Source organism: Elephas maximus, chromosome 2 (genome assembly GCF_024166365.1).
Source record: "Elephas maximus indicus isolate mEleMax1 chromosome 2, mEleMax1 primary haplotype, whole genome shotgun sequence".
NCBI lineage: Eukaryota > Metazoa > Chordata > Mammalia > Proboscidea > Elephantidae > Elephas > Elephas maximus.
The window spans coordinates 157,675,480-157,694,892 of NC_064820.1; positions in this window are offsets into that span (position 1 = coordinate 157,675,480).

The window sequence follows — 19,413 nt, forward strand, 5'->3', positions numbered from 1 at the left end:
TCGTCCCCTGCAGTACAAGGTAATCTGACCCCTGCTGACCCTTTGGCCTCATGTTTCCCCATCCCAACATATCCCTTAATTTTGGCTTCCCTTTTCTGATTCCTACTCCAAATGCAAAATGTTGGACTGGAGCATAATGGGCAGAGTGAGCTGGGATCTTGAAAATGAAAGAAACCCAGGAAACCCAAAATGCTTGCTCACATTGTGACTGGTAACAATCACCTCACGACCTAAAAGTCCTTAGACATTTACAGCATCTTTACAATTCTTCCAATTAGTTTTGTTCATAAAAGGAATTAGACAGTGAAAAATGGCGCTCTGTAGTAGTTAATTAGCTTGACATTTATTGTGGTCATGAGTTTCATCTTTTTTATACGGCCTGGGGGAAAAAATCCATCTTGTTATTCCAGCTTCACTGAGTCCACTTTCCTTAATCTGTATAAGAACTGAGCTGTACAAATTTCCACTGTTTCTCTGCCTGTTTCTTTCCACTGGGAGAGATTCATTCCCAAACATAGTTCATACACGAGGAATGCAGCTCAGCGCATTGCCAGTAGTTCTGGAATTTGGCTCTTTTTAGTGTATCTAGGATTTGAGCAAGGATTAGATAAAATCAAAATATGGAGCAAAATACTGGGACAATCAAAGTGAACTATATGGACCCTGAGACATTTTGCGTCAGTGTTTTCCTTTTGATGGATACCTATATTTGATTCGTCAAATCTAATTTTTCTCCTACCTTTCTGGCATTTTTTTCAAATGACACGTGTAACCACTGAGAAGCAGTCATGTCACTGGACATAATGTTTTCAATTGTCTAAAAGTTACAGTGTATTGTGTTTGCGTATAAAAAATGGGTGGCAGCTGCTTTTCTTTCTCTTTCTCCTCCTCCTCCTCCTCCTCCTCTTCTTCCTCCCCTCCCCCCTTTTCTTCTTCTTCTCCCCCTTTTTTCCCTCTCCCTCTCTTCTCTTTCTCCTTCTCCTCCTTCTTCTTCTTCTTCCTCTTCTTTCAGGACTTCTCAGCTGCCTCTCTCCTTTTCCCAAACTCCCCAGTGATTTTTTGAGACTCTTCTTTTTTTTCATTAACACACTCTGGTTCAGACCAATTTTGGTGACTTGGGTCACCATGGAGATGCTTGAATTCCTAATTTAAAATATCTCTTCCCAACTCAAAACACCCATTTACTTTAACCATGAAAGCTGGCACCGAGATAATTTTTTTGAGATGCCAAAAAACTTTAATGCAAATGATCTGAGGTGACATTGAGGTGCAGCTGCAGCATCTTGGCACTATTTGTTTCCGGATAAACCTTAGTTCTAAGGTGGAGGGAACTATTTCATCTCATTTTCAACAATGAGTTGTGCCTCTTTCTCCTCCTGTGGCTGAATGGATCCTGGAGCTAACTTCAAACTTATGACAGGCATGAGAGCCCTTTCTTTAACCTCCCATGTTAGAGAACTGGCTGACAGGTCTACGAACACCTCAAGAACCATGAGTTGTACTTTGTTACATAAATAAGTATGGTGTTCCTTTGGTCAGTTAAGACTCCACTTGTCACCAAGCGGGGGTGGGGAAGTCTTAGTCATGAATCAGAAAATACCAGTAAACCATTCAAACCAAATAGGGTATCTCATAGAATCCATGAGTATGAATTGAACCTCATAAGACAGTTACTGGCTCTCCCCGCCCCTTTCTGTCTATTCCTCCCTCCATTCCTGCTTTCATTAATTTACTCACTCACCATTACTATATACAGTAGATAAGAGTGTGGACTTTGGACCTGGACTGCCTGGGTTTGAATCCTAAATATCCTGTGCCTCAGTTTTCTCCTATGTGAAATGGGGTACAATAATAACATACAGCTCATAGGATTGTTTTGAGGATTACATGAGTTAGTACATGATGTGAAGTCTTTTATACAACACCTTACATCAATTAAGCAATTCCCCCACCCTACCCCCAAACTAACCTTTCTCTACTTACTTTTCAGATACCATGACTCAAACTTGGTGGCCTGTAGTCTGACTTTATAAGTCATTCCAGGTCCAGGGATCTCTGCTACTTGACCCATCTATACCCAAACCAAAACAAAACCATTGCCATTAAGTCAATTCCAACTCATAACAACCTTATAGGACAGAGTAGAACTACCCCATAGGGTTTCCAAGGCTTTGATCTTTACAGAAGCAGAATGACACATCTTTCTCCTATGGAGCCTCTGGTGGGTTTGAACTGCCAATTTTTTGGTTAGCAGCCAAGCATTGGAAACACTGCACTGCCAGGGCTCGTCAACTCATCTATACAGTGTGACAATCCCAAATTCCTGGGGTAGGTAGCCTCCATCACTCCAGGTGCAATTATCTGTGGTTAAAGGGTAATGGCCTGGGGAATCATATTAACAGGAGCTAATATGGCAGGCACTGCTCTAAGCATTAATATTTATCAACCCACTTAACCCTCATAACAATGCTAACGTAGACCCACAAAAAAGTTAAAATAACAGAGCTAAAATAGCAGAATCAGAATTTGAATGCATGTAGTCTAGCTCTAAATCCCATGGTCTTAACCAATACATTATGGCCTCACTCCCAGTTATAGAGCAGACTCTCAGAAAGGAAGCTAAGTCAAGTCCAGTAGTAATGATTGTAGACAGGGAGAAATGACTATGCTTGCTTGTACAGTAGAACCTTGAAGTCATCCATCTTCGATGGAGCAATAGTCTGTGTGAACTTTTGTTAAATCATCAGGTGACCTAAAATCTCAAGAAGCAGAGTTGCTTGACTCCAAGTCCCAGTGACCTTTGAGTAAGTTGCTGGAATCATGAAAGACTCAATAGTACTCAGTCACATTGGTGGAATTCATATTTTGTTAAGCTCTTAAATACAATTATCTCGAATCGACAGCACGGGGTTTGGGGGGTTTACAGATATTTGTTTAAAATTCTTCTAAATATATAATTTATGTGAATGGATGCATACTATCCTATGCACACATAATTTATTGATATAAATGTCTTTTGCTATAAGTGAGTTGTGTGGGTGTGTACAGTACCCTGGGAACCCTTAAATCCAAATATTACGTAAAGTCAAGCTTAAAAGTTCTAAAGTCTAGACTGAATTAAATTCCAGTAAAGTTAAAAAATAAAATAACCCTTTAGTCATAGGGCTACAGTCTCTGATCTTCAGCCTCAGTATCATCTACTGGCCCTGATAAGAATAGAAATGAGAGATCTTTGACTTTTTGGAGTGCCATATGTCTCTCTTCTTCTTTGGATCTCTAGCCGTCTTTATTTTTCCTCTCACCAAAAAAAGAAATCTCATTATAATTCCTTTTCCTAACGCTTTTCACCCCCACTGACATCAAACACATCTACCATTTCTGAAATTCTTCTTTGTCACAGACACGAACCTTCTCTGTATGCTAAGAATCAAATACTGAAAAATTATCTGTACCTTCTCCACTTCCGAGTGGAGAACTCAAGTCCTTGAAAATGTAACCCAGCCATTTCAAAACTTCCAAAGATTTAATGACTAAGAAGAGCCGATAGTCAGTAAAGTGTTTTAAAAACCCTCAATTCTATAATAAAATTACTGTGCCTCACAATAGATAAGAAACCAAACCCAAACTAGCTCAATTTAAAAGGAAATTTATTAACTCCTTTAACAGAGAGATCAAGTAGCTTCAGGCATGACTAGATCCATTAAAAAATATATATATATAGCTTGAATAATATCACCATAATACAGTCTCTTTCAATTTCTTGGTTCTGCTTTCATTCTTGCCCCTACCTCCACCCCCTCCTGGCTTTAATCTCAGACCCCACACAGTGACACATCAGCTCCAGGTTTGAATCCTCCAAGACTCAAGGATACCAAAAAAGGGAAAGCTTCTCTTTTCCCATCAATCTGAACAAAGGCCTAGCTTCTATTTGCCTGAGTTGGGTCATGTGCCCATCCCTAAACCAGTCCCTGAGCCAAAGGGAAAGACACGTCCCTTGGCTTAGGCCTAGGTCACAAGCCCACTTATGCATCTATAATTGGGGTCAGGCCCACTCAAACCACAGGGACTGAGAGGGAAGATTGGAAGTTCTCCAAAGTATTCCAAAATAAGAAAGAGGATCCTGGGAAGCCAAAAGAACAAAACAAAAATTCCATTTAACAAAATTCGGTGGTATTCTTGTGAAATGTTTCACATCACCAGTGTGTGGAACATATAAATTGAGAGTCATTGTCATTGGCTTATAGAGGAGTTTGGAGTTGGGAGAGAGAATGTTGCCTGGGAGGGTCAGTTCAGAAAGGAGTTAACACAGTTGGGCATTAACGGCTAGGTTCAGGTCAATAATTCATTAACAGTGGTGCTAATAATGTTAGGGTAGCTTTTTAAAGATCTTCTATGGTCTTTACTATGCTTCATAGTAAAAATTTTTGACTTCTGTTATTCCTCATTCTTGTTCCCAGGCAAAGGCATTGTGTGTATCTAAGCCACAGATGTGGAGAAGGCAGAAGCTATATGGAGGTCAGAGGAGGTTTGGATTTGGTTAGTTCTGGGCCAATATCTACATTGGATTTTGTTCAAATTGCCTCATCTGTTTTTGCCTGAAGTTATAAAAATAGGAGCTTGGCTTTGTCATAAAGTCATAAAATTTATTTCATCTTCATCTTAAAGGAAGCCAACCAAGACCAGAAATTTAGGGGCCTTTAATAAGAATAAAGCCTGAATTAAAAACAAGAGAAATGATTTCAAGTCATAGTGCTTTAGCTGACTTCATGAATGCTCTTGGGAGTTAATCACCTAATTTCATTAAAAATAAAAGTGAAAACAGGTGTCTGTAAGACTGTACCTTATCTAAACCACAGGCAGGGAAGAATACAATCTCTTAAAATGCCTTTGTCCTCCCTGGAATGGAACAAAGGCCAAGTTTCAAAGTTCCACAGGTGGCCTTTTCATCTTAAGGTTTCTTGGGAATAAATACCATTTCATATTTCTAGGGTTCTTTTTGCTTTCACATACAATGTTCTCATTTAGTTCTAACAGTAAACCTTAGGTTGGCAGATAATGTGTTCCACTTTGTATATGAAAAATCTGAAGTGTAGAGTACTAAAAAACTTGACCAGGCCTACACAATTAGTTCATAGAGTTAGTATCGCTCCCTGAGTTTTTTATTTTTTGTAGTTGTTCTTTTGACCAACAAATGCCATCCTCAATATGCTAGGTAAGCTGGTAGTTCTGCTTCTCCAGAACTGAATCTTGACATGCTCACATGAAGGAGCCCTACTGGCGCAGTGGGTAAGTGCTTGGCTGCTAACCAGAAGGTCCACAGTTCAAACTCACCAGCCGCTCCAAGGGAGAAAGATGTGGTAGTTTGCTTCTGTAAAGATTACACCCTAGGAAACCCTGTGGGGCAGTTCTATTCTTTCCTGTAGGGTCGCTGTGAGTCAGAGTCAATTCAATGGCAATGGGTTTGTTTTTGGGTATGCTCATATTTTTGGGTATGCTTATGCATCTGTCAATTTGTAATACTATGGTGCCTTGTGTGCTGCTGTGATGCTGGAAGCTATGCCACCAGTATTTCAAATACCAGCAGGGTCACTCATGGTAGACAGGTTTCAGTGGTACTTTCAGACTGGGAAGAAGGACCTGGCAATCTACCTTTGAAAAAATTGGTCAGTGAAAACCATATGAATAGTAGCAGAACATTGTCTGGTGTAGTATTGGACTATAAGCCCCTCAGGTTGGAAGGTACCCAAAACATGACTGGGTAAGCGATACCTCCTCAAAGTGGAGTCAACCTTAATGATGTGGATGGAGGTGAAGCTTTTGGGACCTTCATTTGCTGAGATGGCATGACTTGAAATGAGAAGAAAAGAGCTGCAAACATCCATTAATAATCAGAATGTGGAATGTACAAAGTATGAATCTAGGAAAATTGGAAGTCATCAAAAATGAAATGGAATGCATAAACATTGAAATCCTAGGCTTTAGTTAGCTGAAATGGATTGGTATTGGCCATTTCGAATTGGACAATCATATGATTGAAGGAAAAGGGATGGTACTGTATTCGCTGTTGAAAAGAATATTTCAAGATCTATCCCAAAGTATCCCAAAGTACAACACTGTCAGTGATAGGATAATATCCATATGCCTGCAAGGAAGACAAGTTAATACTATTATTATTCAAGTATATGCACCAACCACTAATGGCAAAGATGAAGAAGTTGAAGACTTTTACTAGCTTCTGAAGTCTGGTTGATCAAGCATGCAATCAGGATGCATAGATAATTACTGATGACTGGAATGCGAAAAGTGGAAACAATGAAGAAGGATTGGTAGTTAGAATATATGGCCTTGGTGATAGAAATGACACCAGAGATCACATGATAGAATTTTGCAAGACCAACAAACACCATTTATCAACAACATAGATGGTACCTATACAGGTGGACCTCACCAGATGGAAAACACAGGAATCAAATTGACTACATCTATAGAAAGAGACTGTGGAGAAACTCAGTATCACTGGTCAGAACAATGCCAGGGAGCCGACTGCAGAACAGACCATCAATTGCTCATATGCAAGTTCAAGTTGAAGTTGAAGAAAACTAAAAGAAGTCCATGAGAGCCAAAATATGCCTTGAGTATATCCCACCTGAATTTAGATAGAGACCATCTCAAGAATAGATTTGATGCATTGAACACTAATGACGAAAGACCAGAAGAGTTGTGGGATGACGTCAAGGACATAATACATGAAGAAAGCAAAAGGCCTTTAAAAAGATAGGAAAGAAAGAAAAGACCAAAACTGATGTCAGAAGAGACTCTAAAACTTGCTGTTGAACATTGAGTAGCTAAATCGAATGGAGGAAATGATGAAGTAAAAGAGCTGAACAAAGTTTTCGAAGGGTGACTCGAGAAGACAAAGTGAAGTATTATAATGAAATATGCAAAGACCTGGAGTTAGAAGACCAAATAGGAAGAACACACTTGGTATTTCTCAAGCCTTTAGAACTGAAGAAAAAACTCAAGCCCTGAGTTGAAATATTGAAGGATTCCACAGGGAAAATATTGAACTATGCAGGAAGCACCAAAAGAAGATGGAAGGAATACACAGAGTCACTGTGCCAAAAAAGAATTAGGTGATGTTCCATCATTTCAGGAGGTAGCATATGATCAAGAACCAATGATACTGAAGGAAGAAGCCCAAGATGCACTGAAGGGAATGGTGAAAAACAAGGCTCCAGGAATTGGCAGAGTACCAATTGAGATGTTTTAAAAAAACGGATGCAGTGCTGAAGGTGCTTACTCGTCTATGTCAAGAAATTTGGAAGACAGCTTCCTGGCTAACCAACTGGAAGAGATCCATATCTGTGCCCATTCCAAAGAAAGGTGATCCAACAGGATGTGGGAATTATTGAAAAATATCATTAATATCACACACAAGCAAAATTTTGCTGAAGATCATTCAAGAGCAGTTGTTACAGTACATAGACAGGAACTGCCAGAAGTTGAAGTCAGATTCAGAAGAAGACATGGAACGATGGATATCATTGCTGTTGTCAGAAGGATCTTGGCTGAAAGCAGAAAATACCAGAAAGATGTTTACCAGTGTTTTATCGATTACGCAAAGGCATTTGACTGTGTGGATAATAACAAATTACAGATAACATTGCAAAGAATGGTAATCCAGAACACTTAATTGTGCTCATGAGGAACCTGTACATAGACCAAGAAGCAGTCATTCTAACAGAACAAGGGGGTACCATATGACTTAAAGTCAGGAAAGGTGTGAGTCAGGGTTGTACCCTTTCACCATGCTTATTCAATCTGTATGCTAAACAAATAATTCGAGAAGCCAGGCTGTATGGAGAACTCGGTATCAAGGTTGGAGGAAGACTCATCAACAACCTGCATTATGCAGATAACACAAGGTTACTTGCTGAAAGTGAAGAGGACTTGAAGTACTTACTAATGAAGATCAAAGACTACTGCCTTCAGTATGGATTGCATCTCAACGTAAAGAAAACAAAAATCCTCACAACTGGACCAATAAGCAACATCATGATAAATGGAAGAATGTTTGAAGTTGTCAAGGATTTCATTTTACTTAGGTCCACAATCAGTGTCCATGGAAGCAGGAGTCAGGAAATCAAAAGGTGTATTGCACTGGGCAAATCTGCCCCAAAAGACCTCTTTAAAGTATTCAGAAGCAAAGATATCACTTTGAGAACTAAGGTGTGCCCAGCCATGGCATTTTCAACGGCCTCATATGCACATGAAAGCTGGAGAATGAGTAAGTAAGACTGAAGAAGAACTGACACCTTTGAATTATGGCTTGGCAAAGACTATTGAATATACCATGGACTGCCAGAAAAAACAAACAAATCTGTCTTGGAAAAAGTATAGTCAGAATGGTCCTTAGAAGCAAGGTTGGTGAGACTTCGTCTCACGTACTTTGGGCATGTTATCAGGAAGGACCAGTCTCTGGAGAAGGATATCATGCTTGGTAAAGCAGAGGGTCAGCATAAAAGAAGAAGGCCCTCAGTGAGATGGATTGACATGGTGGCTGTAACAATGGGCTCCAATATAGTAGTGATTGTGAGAATGGTGCAGGACCAGGCAATGTTTAGTTCTGTTGTACATAGGGTCACTATAACTCAGAACCAACTTGATGGCACCTAACAACAACAACAACATAAGTGGAATAATTCATTAATTTGTTCATTTATTGAGTGTCAAATCTGTCCCAAGGACTGTGCTTGGTGATGAAGATACAGAGGTGAATAAGGCTTAACTCTTACCCCCAATGAGCTCTCAGCCTTATCTGATTTCCTTTTTTATTACCAGGAAAAGTTAAGTATTAATCATTTTGGACCATACATCTTTTTGTTTGCTTGGTTTGCCTTCTTCTATTGCAATTATTATGAATTTAGATAGAAACCATGATGATAATTGTAACTATTTGCTATGTTCCAATAACTGTGCTAGTCACAAAATTAACTCAGCTTTCCACCCAGATGTGCTCAGTAAATATAGCTTGTTTAGTTTGTCTATAACTTATCTGCTGTTCCTTCCAAGGCCAGTGCTTTAGTTAAGAGGAAAAATAACAACTTTTCTTCCAATTCCATGTAGAGCTTAGTCAATCCATCTAATAATTTAAACATTCCCTTAAGTAATTCTCAGGAAGCATCCTGGCAGCAAGTCAAACCTGGCTAAATAATCGTATTTTGCATGTCAGAGGTTGACTATCACCCTTGTTTCTCTTTATATATATTTTTGAGATAAATCCTAATACCCCGACTCCTGCTACTAGTACTTCCCAAGATGGATGTACCAATCCAACTAGGGAGAAGACTAAAAGGGAAAACTTATTAATAATTTAAAAAATATTACTCCTGTGAAACATACATTAACTTCCATGTTGTTGTTGTTAGGTGCCATCAAGTCAGTCCCAATTCATAGCGACCCCTATGTACCACAGAATGAAACACTGCCTAGTCTTGTGACATTGTTACAATCGTTGTTATGCTTGAGCCCATCGGTGCAGCTGCTGAGTAAATCCATCTCACTGAGGGTCTTCCTCTTTTCCTCTGACCCTGTACTTTACCAAGCATGATGTCCTTCTCCAGGGACTGAGCCCTCCTGACACCCTGTCCAGAGTATATAAGACACAGTCTTGCTATCCTTGCTTCTAAGGAGCATTCTGGTTGTACTTCTTCCAAGACAGATTTGTTCATTCTTTTGGCAGTCCATAATATATTCAATATTCTTCCCCAATACCATAATTCAAAGGTGTCAATTCTTCTTCAGTCTTCCTTATTCATTGTCCAGCTTTCATTTTCATAGTTCTCACAAAAGTTCTAAGAAAGAGATGGCATTTACAGATGAGTTAGCTGAAATTTTGAAAGGCCACATACCATGTTTAAGGTCACAGAGCTCATTTATTTGGCCATGGCCTAATTAATTTGCCATACCATTGAAATTTTGAATGTGACCATACCGGCATCACAAGAGAAAAGATGCTCTTTGGGGCTTCCCCTCTGAACTGAAGGGCAGCTTATAGCCTACTGTGCAGGGAATGTCTCATTTATGTTTGTATCTCCAGTGTCTATAATGTGCCTAGCACATAGCTGGTGTTCAACAAATATTTGTGACCTTCGGCTGAGCTGAAAGTAAGCTTGGGATCAATATGGGATGATTCTTGTTTTCTTTTCTCACTGTCCAATTCTCTGAAATCTCTTACACATCTGGTCCCAGAGTCATCAATTGTCTGAGCTGGAAGGTCCTTAGTGGTCATCTAGCCCCAACTTGTTATTTTACAGATGGGAAACTGGAGCACAGGGACATAATGTTGGTGATGGCCAAGTCAGGGTTAGTTCAGGCTTTCAGCTCCTGAGCCAGCTGTCTTCCCCCCACCCCTTACACTTCACAAAGCTCTCTGAAGTAGGCTTTAGCCCAGCAGGAAGCCAAAGGGAATCAGTGGTAGGTGGTCTCTTTGTTTTCAGTGTTTCTGGAAATGTGCCTGAAAGGGTACGAGTGTCCACTCTCTGAGCCTGAAGAGAGGCTCAGAGGTTGGGAAGTAAAAATTAGGAACCCTACAAGTTCTAAAATGCCTCCCCTCAGGGGAGATGTTGACACCAAAATCCAGGCCAAATTCTGGATTTCCAGTTCCGCATGCGAGCTAATAGCAAGATAAATTAACCCTAATTTGCCCTGCTCTCCTGCAACGTGCGTCTGATAATAAATGCTGGTGTTACTGGGCTTTACTAGGCACCTGGTGCTGCACTAAGCACTTTACTCTTATTACACCATTCAGTATTTATAGTAACTCTCTGAAAGTTATTGCTATTACCCACATTTTATAGCTAAAGAAACTAAGGGTTAGAGAAGATACATCACTTTTACGGTGTCACAGAGATCTCGGAACTGTATGAGTTTGGAACCCACACTTTCAAGAACAGTGCACTTATACCTTCTAATAGAATAACTGTTGCTCTTGACCCTAGAATACCTTGTTCATTAAAGAATCAACCCAAGCCACCTTCATGGGCTCTTACACCAAATCACCAGTTGATTTTGGCTCATGATGACACCATGTGTGTCAGGGGAGGACTGTACTCTGTAGGGTTTTCACATGTCTTTTCAGAAATAGAACACCAGTCCTTTCTTCTATGCACCTCTGAGTAAACTCAAACCTCCGGATATCTTGCCTTTATACCTCTAAAAGCCTGAATGCCATACTGGGGAATGGGCAGAAAATATCACCATTGAAGTATGAGTCAGGAGAGCTGAGCTTGATGGCTCTGAGAGGGCCACAGTTCCACAGGAATGTAGAATGAGAGACAGTGCAGCCTCATGATGAAGAGAGGAGGTACAGGGACCCGGATTCTAGCCCAGGCTCTATTCTTTCTTAGCTCTTTAACCTTGGACAAAGTAACTGAACCTCTCTGTGCTTTGTGTCCCTTGCCCATAGATTGTAGTTATCTTACAGAGATATTGGGAGAATTAAATGAGATTGTTCTCACAAAGTGCTGATGCCTGTGCCTGGCACATGGTATACACTCAATATGTCCCCTAAATGGATGACAACAAGGAGATGGAAGAGAGGGAGAGAGCGGGAGCAGCCATGGAGACTTGCTGAGTTACAACCCAAAGGATAAGGAAGGCTGGGATATGTGGAATGTTATTTTAGCACCCTTCTGGATTTCCATGATTTTATATGTTCATCCTTTTCTAACCAATAACCTTGAGTCTCTGTAACCATGGACTCTTTTAATAATAATAATAGCCAAAATGCATTGGGTACTTAATATGTGTCAAGCACTATGTTAAACATGAATTACATCAAATTTAATCCTCAAAACAATTCTTTTAGGTAGGCATTGTTTTATTTTCATTTTGCAGATTAGGAACCTGAAGCACAGTGACACTGAGCATCTTGTTCAATCTAGTAGGTGGTGGACCAGGATTTTCAGCCGTATGTCTCCAGAGACTTAGCTCTTAACCATCTGATGTCTCCTGATGATTGAAGATGATGATGACAATCATCATCATCATTACACCTCAGTTTTACTGAGTACTCACAACCTTTCAGGATTTTCTAAGTTTTTTTATATATATTAGCTTGTTTAATTCTCAAAATGTTATGAAGTACATACACTCACTGTCCCCATTTTACAGATGAAGAAATAGAGTGCCTTGCCCAAAGTCACATAGCTGGTGAGTGGTAGAACCACAGTTTAGACCAGGCAATCTGGCTCTAGAGCCCATCAACTTAATACTTTGCCAATAGTTTCACATCACATGGCTTCATGTGCTACCATTTACAAAAAAAAATCATAGTCTGTTTTGAATCTCACTGCCATCCTTTTAGGTAAGAAATATTCTTCTCAGTTAATGGAAGGGGAAACTGAGTCTCAGGGATGCTAAATGCCCGATATTACCCAGCTGGTCAGTAGCAAAGAGACCTAAGCCAGGTCTGCCTGGTTCAGCTCCAGCACTCTTTTTATCATATCACAGCTCCCAATAACTGCCCAGATAGCACCATCCCATCCTCCTTCCCTTCCTAGCTATACCATGTATATCTCATATATGCCCTTTGTTAAGTATTTTCCTTCCTATCACCCTTCTCCTAGTCAAAACATCTCAACTCTGGTCTGATTTAACTGTACACTCAGCTAGTTTTTAGTTGAAAAACCAAAGCCTGTTGCCATCTAGTCAATTCTGACTCATAGCAACCCTAAAGGACACAGTAGAATTGCCCCACATGGTTTCCAAGGAGTACCTCGTGGATTCAAACTGCTGACCTTTTGGTTAGCAGCAGTAGCTCTTAACTACTATGTGACCAGGGTTTCCCTTAGTTGGAAAGCATCCTGAAAAACCAATCCATTTGAAGGTATTAAGTGTTATGTGCCCCCCCCCCCCAAAAAAACTGAATTTAACATGAGATTCAACCTGAGGAGGTAATACTTTAGAGATAGGACATCACGCAACTTCCAGGCCAGCAGAAGAGTTACTCTAAATTTTTTCCTATGCCTCTCTCAGCATACCATATACCTGGTTGACCATAAAGAACAACTTTCCTTTCCTTTTCCTACGTAGGTGCTTGACTTCAGAAAGCTACTCAAAGTCTGATCTCAACCTATCCTTCCTTATACCCCCAATCATCTTCAACTGAAGCAGGAAGTGGTGGGCAGGTTTGGGGCCCATGCACCACGAAAGAGGAGAAGAGCATTTCCTCTCTCTTCCCTGTCTTATATCTACCCTTGATAGAGGGAATGGAACACCTGAGCTAGCTGGAGACAGCAGCTTAGGCTGGAAGGCAATAAATACAAGTTAGGACTTAAAATGAAGAGAATACCTAGACCCAAAAAAAGGAGTCCAAGGGCACATCATCCTAAATCTCTGCAAAAACAATTTTTTTGTTAGGTGCTGTTGAGTTTGTTCTAACGCATTGCCACCTAATGCACAATAGAATGAAACACAGCCTGATCCTGTACCACGCTCACGATCGTTGCTGTGTTTGAGACCATTATTGCACACTGTGTCAATCCATCTCATTGAGAGTCTTCTTCTTTTTAGCTGACCCTCTACTTTACCAAGCATGATGTCTTTCTCCAGGGACTGGTCCATCCTGATAACACATCCAATGTAAGTAAGAAAAAGTCTCACTACTCTCACTTCTAAGGTCCATTCTGGCTATACTACTTCCAAGACAGAATTCATGGCAAAACCAATAGTAGGAAAGAAAATAATTTAAAATAATCATTCGTTTATTTCGTAACTAATGCTACTGTGTGTGCCTAAAGATTACATTTGTTTAAGTCATATACTGTTATCTTGGTCACAATCTAGCAAGAGTTTTAACTATATAAATTCTTTGTGCAAAGAGATTACGTACTGAAAAATCAACCATTGAAAATGCTATGGATCATAGTTCTACTCTGACACACATGAGAATACCATGAGTAACATGGACTTGACAGCAACTTTTTTTTTTTCTCACTGTACCGCATACCCCCATGCGTCTGTCAATTTGTCATATTGTGGGGGCTTGTGTGTTGCTGTGATGCTGGAAGCTATGCCACCAGTATTCAAATACCAGCAGGGTCACCCATGACAGACAGGTACCACAAAGAAGTAGAAGTTGTGATAGGTGACTTAATTCACAAGGAAATAGAAGTTGTTCAGATGAACAATGTATAAATTTAGGCAACTACCAAGCCATTTGATATTCTCCCCAGAAATCTTCAGAATTTGAAAAGGGAAGTAATAAGAACCCTAGTGAATAGAAGCAAGATCAGATGCTGAAGGGTAGGTAGGAGGAATTAAATGATTAGTCAGCCTGTGAGGGCTGAGTGCCTTCTAAGTGACCATGAATATTCAGGTAAATGTGTCTGGCTGGAAGATTACTGAAACAGCAGGGACCCAGTGGACAAAATGTACTCAAGTAAAACTCTAATTAACAGACAACGTGGTACTGACTGATGTCCTGTTAGATTCTAAGCCTGGGTGTACAGATGGCAGCCAACATCTAGGCAAAAGATTAAATATTCAGTAACCATCTGGATAGGACCTGCCATTACACCAGACATCTGGACAGTTGGCAACATCTGGAATATTGACTTGACATTCTGCTTTTCCTATGAAAGTCTGAAGTGCTGTAGGCTCAGCCTTTGGGACTTGGAGGAATTATAATTATCTACCAGCCACGGTAGGAGCTAAGAGAAATGCATGCTCAGTTAATTTAGACAGATGTCAATGCCTACGCTAGTGCTTCATTGTCCAAGAATCTAGCTTTTCCTTTTTTTAATCAGAAATATTTGACCTTAGTGTGTTATGCTAAATTAATAATGCCTCTGTAAGATGGTTGTGTCTCCAAGGCACATTTAAATTCCCATCTCCTGAAATGTGGTCAGCAAGCCTGCTCTCTCTCTCACAATGTAAAATGTCATTGATTCCTGAAATTATCCCTCTTTGGATTGAGGTATCTAAAACAGGGACACCTGACTCAGCTAAAGCAGAGATTTACCACAATTCACTAGAGTTGGCTTTGCTTGCTTCCCACCTTTTCGATGTCATAAACTAGCGCCTCCTTGACTAGTCATCTCTAATTTGAAAATAGAATTAGAACTAGAATTTTAAGAGCAAACACTAACATCTAGTCAGGAATCTTACTAGAGAAACTGACTTGGAGGAGAGCTGTGAAGAGGATAGAGCTCCTAGGATCCTAGTTGTCCCACTGTCTGGACTATCTACTCACTGACTGTATCTATAGGAAAGTTTCATTCTGTTTTTTGAAGAGAACTGAGAAAGCAAATCAGAAAAGGCAACAAAGAGAACATAGTTATTTTTTTCCAAGAATCCTTTCTCATTTAATCGATGCCATACCATTGCTTCTCAGTTGGATACTGAGCTATGTTTTAACTTAAAACATGATATCCTCATCAAAGTATTTGGCGATAGCACTGTTTATAGTATTGGCTTTGGATTTTAAGAGATATGGGTTCAAGTCCTGGCTTCACTACTTCCTAGGTGTTGCATCTTTTTAAGCCTAAATTTTCTCATCCATAAAATGGGGATGATACAGCATGCATCTCACAGGTTTGTGTGAGGATTAAATATGATAATTAACCAAATGACTGTCATATGATTTAGCACTTAAGGAAAATTGATTGCTAAATCTTAAGTAGAGGGAATCCTTTTGAAAAACAAATTACCATTTCTAAATTATTGTTTGTATGACTCTTTAATATTCACATATAAAGTGTACTTAAGGTGATATACACTTCTGCAATCTATATAACATTACTCTTGAGCTCTTCTGTGATTTTTTAAAAAATTTTAATCTTACTATAGTAATGATTTAGAGTAATAGTAACATTCCTACTACTTTTAAGAAGGCTCTTCAAAGAAATAATCAAATATTTGTTATATGATTTGATAAAGTTAATTAAGTCAAAAAGAGTTTCAAACAATCTTTGATGGTTACGAGGGAAAGGAGGGACGAGTAGAGAAAAACACTAACTAGATAATAGATAGGCAGTAACTTTGGTGACATGTACAACAGTACACAATACTGGGTAAGTCAGCACAACTTGACCAAAGCAAAGTCATAGAAGCTTCACAGACACCCTGAGAGACAGAGCTGCTGCTGGGCCGAGGGCTGCGGACCATGGTCTTGGGGGACATCTAGCTCAAGTGGTATAACATAGTCTATAAAGAAAATGTTCTACATCCGACTGTGGTTGAGTATCAACTAGGGTCTTAAAAGCCTGTGAGCAGCCACCTAAGACACATCTACTTGTCCCATCTCAGCTGGAGCAAAGGAGAATGAAGAAAACCAAAGACACAATGAAAAGATTAATCCAAAGGACTAATGGACCACAACTATCATGACCTCCACCAGACTGAGCTGAGAACAACTAGATGGTACCCAGTTACCACCACTGACAGCTCTGGCAGTGACCACAATAGAGGGTCCTGGGAAGAGCAGGAGAAAAATGTAGAACAAAATTCAAATTTACACACACGCACATACACACACACACACACACACAAAGAGACCAGGCTTGCTGGTCTGACAGAGACTGGAGAAACCCCAAGAGTATGGCCTCTGGACACCCTTTTAACTTAGTACTGAAGTTACTCCTAAGGTTCATCCTTCAGCCAAAGGTTAGATAGGGCCAACAATAAGGCACGTGAGGGTCGTGCTTCTTAGTTCAATCATGTATTCAAGGCTAACGGGCACATCAGCCCAAAAGCAAAGACAAGAAGGCAGGAAAGGAGAGGACAGAAAACTGGATGAATGGAAATATGGAACCTGGGGTGGAAAAACGGAGAGTGTTGACACATCACAGGGTTGGCAGCCAATGTTAAAAAAAATTGTGTATTAACGTTTAATGGGAAAATAATTTGCTCTGTAAAATTTCACCTAAATCACCAGAAACAAAGTTTCAAAAAACTAGTCATGTAGCAATCTCTTACATTTTTTTTCTGATTACAAAAAGAATATAGAATCATTACAAAGAATTGTGAAAAATATAGAAAATATAAATAATAAAATTATATAAAATTAATTCACCTAGAGAGAAACACTATTAACATTTAACTGTATTTCCTTTCTGCCTTTTTTCTGTGTATGTGTGTATGTGTATCTGTGTCCAGGAGATTGTTATAATTAACAAAACTGGGATCACCACATATTGTTTTAACATTCAACATTTTAGTTAAGAATATTTTCATGAGTCCTTTATTATTTTAAGTAACTTTGAGTTTTTAAAGGCTGCCTAATAAGTCGGAATCAACTCGAGGGCACTGGGTCTGGGTTTTAATGTTTCCTTCTATGGATAGGCCTTAATTGATTTAAGCAATGCAACTTATCCATGAACAGGATTTGGGCAGCACTTTGAGATTCCCAATGTCCCAAGCCAAGGACTTCTTCTTTGCTCTTCAAGGAGAAAAAGCAGAGGACTTTTTAGAAGGCCATTCTCTACATGATAATAAGTAGAGATTAGAGAGTTTCCTACAAGATTGCAAAAAATGAGCAATTTAATTGAGTCTGCTCTCATCTTATCCTTCCTAAGGTGAAGGAATTACTGATTGTCTTCTTTTACCTTGAACATTAAAAAAAAGTTGCAATTTTTTTCACCTTTTCTTTTCACAGAGAAAAACTGTCACATTTGGAGTCTCTTCCTGCTTTCACCTATAGAAATTCTAAGGCTAACTGAAGGTAGAAGAGGTTTAGCCTGTCCCTTGAAGAAGAAAAATTTTTCACACGTCCAGAAGCTTGGGAAAATCAAATCTTCCTCTTGCTGGCTGACGCTAGACACAGAGCTAGAGAGGGAAGTTTCATTGACTCATTGAGAGGAACTTGAATTCACACTGTGCAACGATTAAGCTCTTTAATCTTTTATCTGTAGACATAGAAACAAACAGAAAACTCATAAGAAATCACAAGGAAACACTGATACGCTTGCTTTAAGCAAATGGTAATGATTTGTAAAAACCTACAAGTCCTAGAAATAGAATCTCCACAAAGTACCTCCCGTCCCTCCTCCTGCCTGGTTCCTCTGCTGTGACTCTAGTTCAAGCTCTGTCCCTCTACACTTGCCTCCAAATCTCTCTATTTTGTCCAGTGTGTCCCAGTGCAGCTGAGCACAGCAAAGTAGAAGAGAAAACACAGCAAGACATGGGCAGGTCTTAGATTTTCACTTTTAGCACACCTATGGAGGTCCTGAAACTTTTTGTAGCAGAAATACTTGGGTATTTTTTAAAAATATGTGAGCCTAATGGGCTCCAATGAATCCCCAAATGGAAGTTGGCCCAGATCTTCCCAGAGTGGCTCCTCAGCATTATCATATTTTCCCAAAGTCCCAGGTCTCCTGGCACATGGAAGCGAGTGAATTAGATGAAAGATTCACCCCTTCAACTTTCTTTACTTACCATTCCATTTTTTTACCATTCCATTTATTCATTTATTTATTCGTTTTTGTGTGGCCCTAAACTTTTATGCTTCTTTATCCACACCTTTTTCCATTGCCTTGTTTTGACCACTCAAGTGTGTATAGAAGTGGCAAGATACAAATTCTAAGCCCAGATATAAAAAGGCATATATTTCTGCTTGCTGGCTGGTGTTCCTGGCTTTCACCATAAGCACATGCCCTGCTAACTTGCTGATAACAAGAAAGATGTGAGACAGGCAGTAGCCCCAACCTGCATCATGGGGCTGAGCCCAGCTAAGCTCTGTCTAGATCAGTCAACCCCTAGATGAACTACAACTGTGTGAGTGAAACAAATGCTTATTGTCACATGCCACTAGAATTTCATGGTTATTTGTTATACAGCAAGAACTGACTGATTCATGTATGCATGCATTCATTTTTCACTCAACAACTGCTTGTATTTACTACCTGTAAGACAATGTGTAAGGTACGCACTAGGGAAGCAACAAAAATAAGATATAGTCCCTACCTTCATAGAGCATTTCTTATAAAAAGGGAGATAGACAAGTAAACAGGTGAACAACATGGTATCCTCAGTGCTGAGAATGAAAAACACAAGGTGCCATGCGAGTACATAGGAAGGGCACCTAACCTAGAGTAGGAGGATTAGGGACATCTTCCTGCCTGTATTGCAGTAGATCCTATCCGTGGAAGAAATTTTGAATAAAATTGTCTAAGATAACACCGGAAGAATAAATAAATAAATAGTGTATGTAGGGGTAGAATGATAAGGAAGGCAGAAAAGTTACAGAGTAGTGTTCCAGTCAGAGGAAACAGCAGGGAAAAAGGCCAAGATACCAGAGATAATCAAATATATATTCAACTCTTAGGGACCAGTTTGAGACCTCTACACTTAAACCTTGAAAACCCTATGGAGCAGTTCTACTGGGCACACATGAGATCACCATGAGCTAGA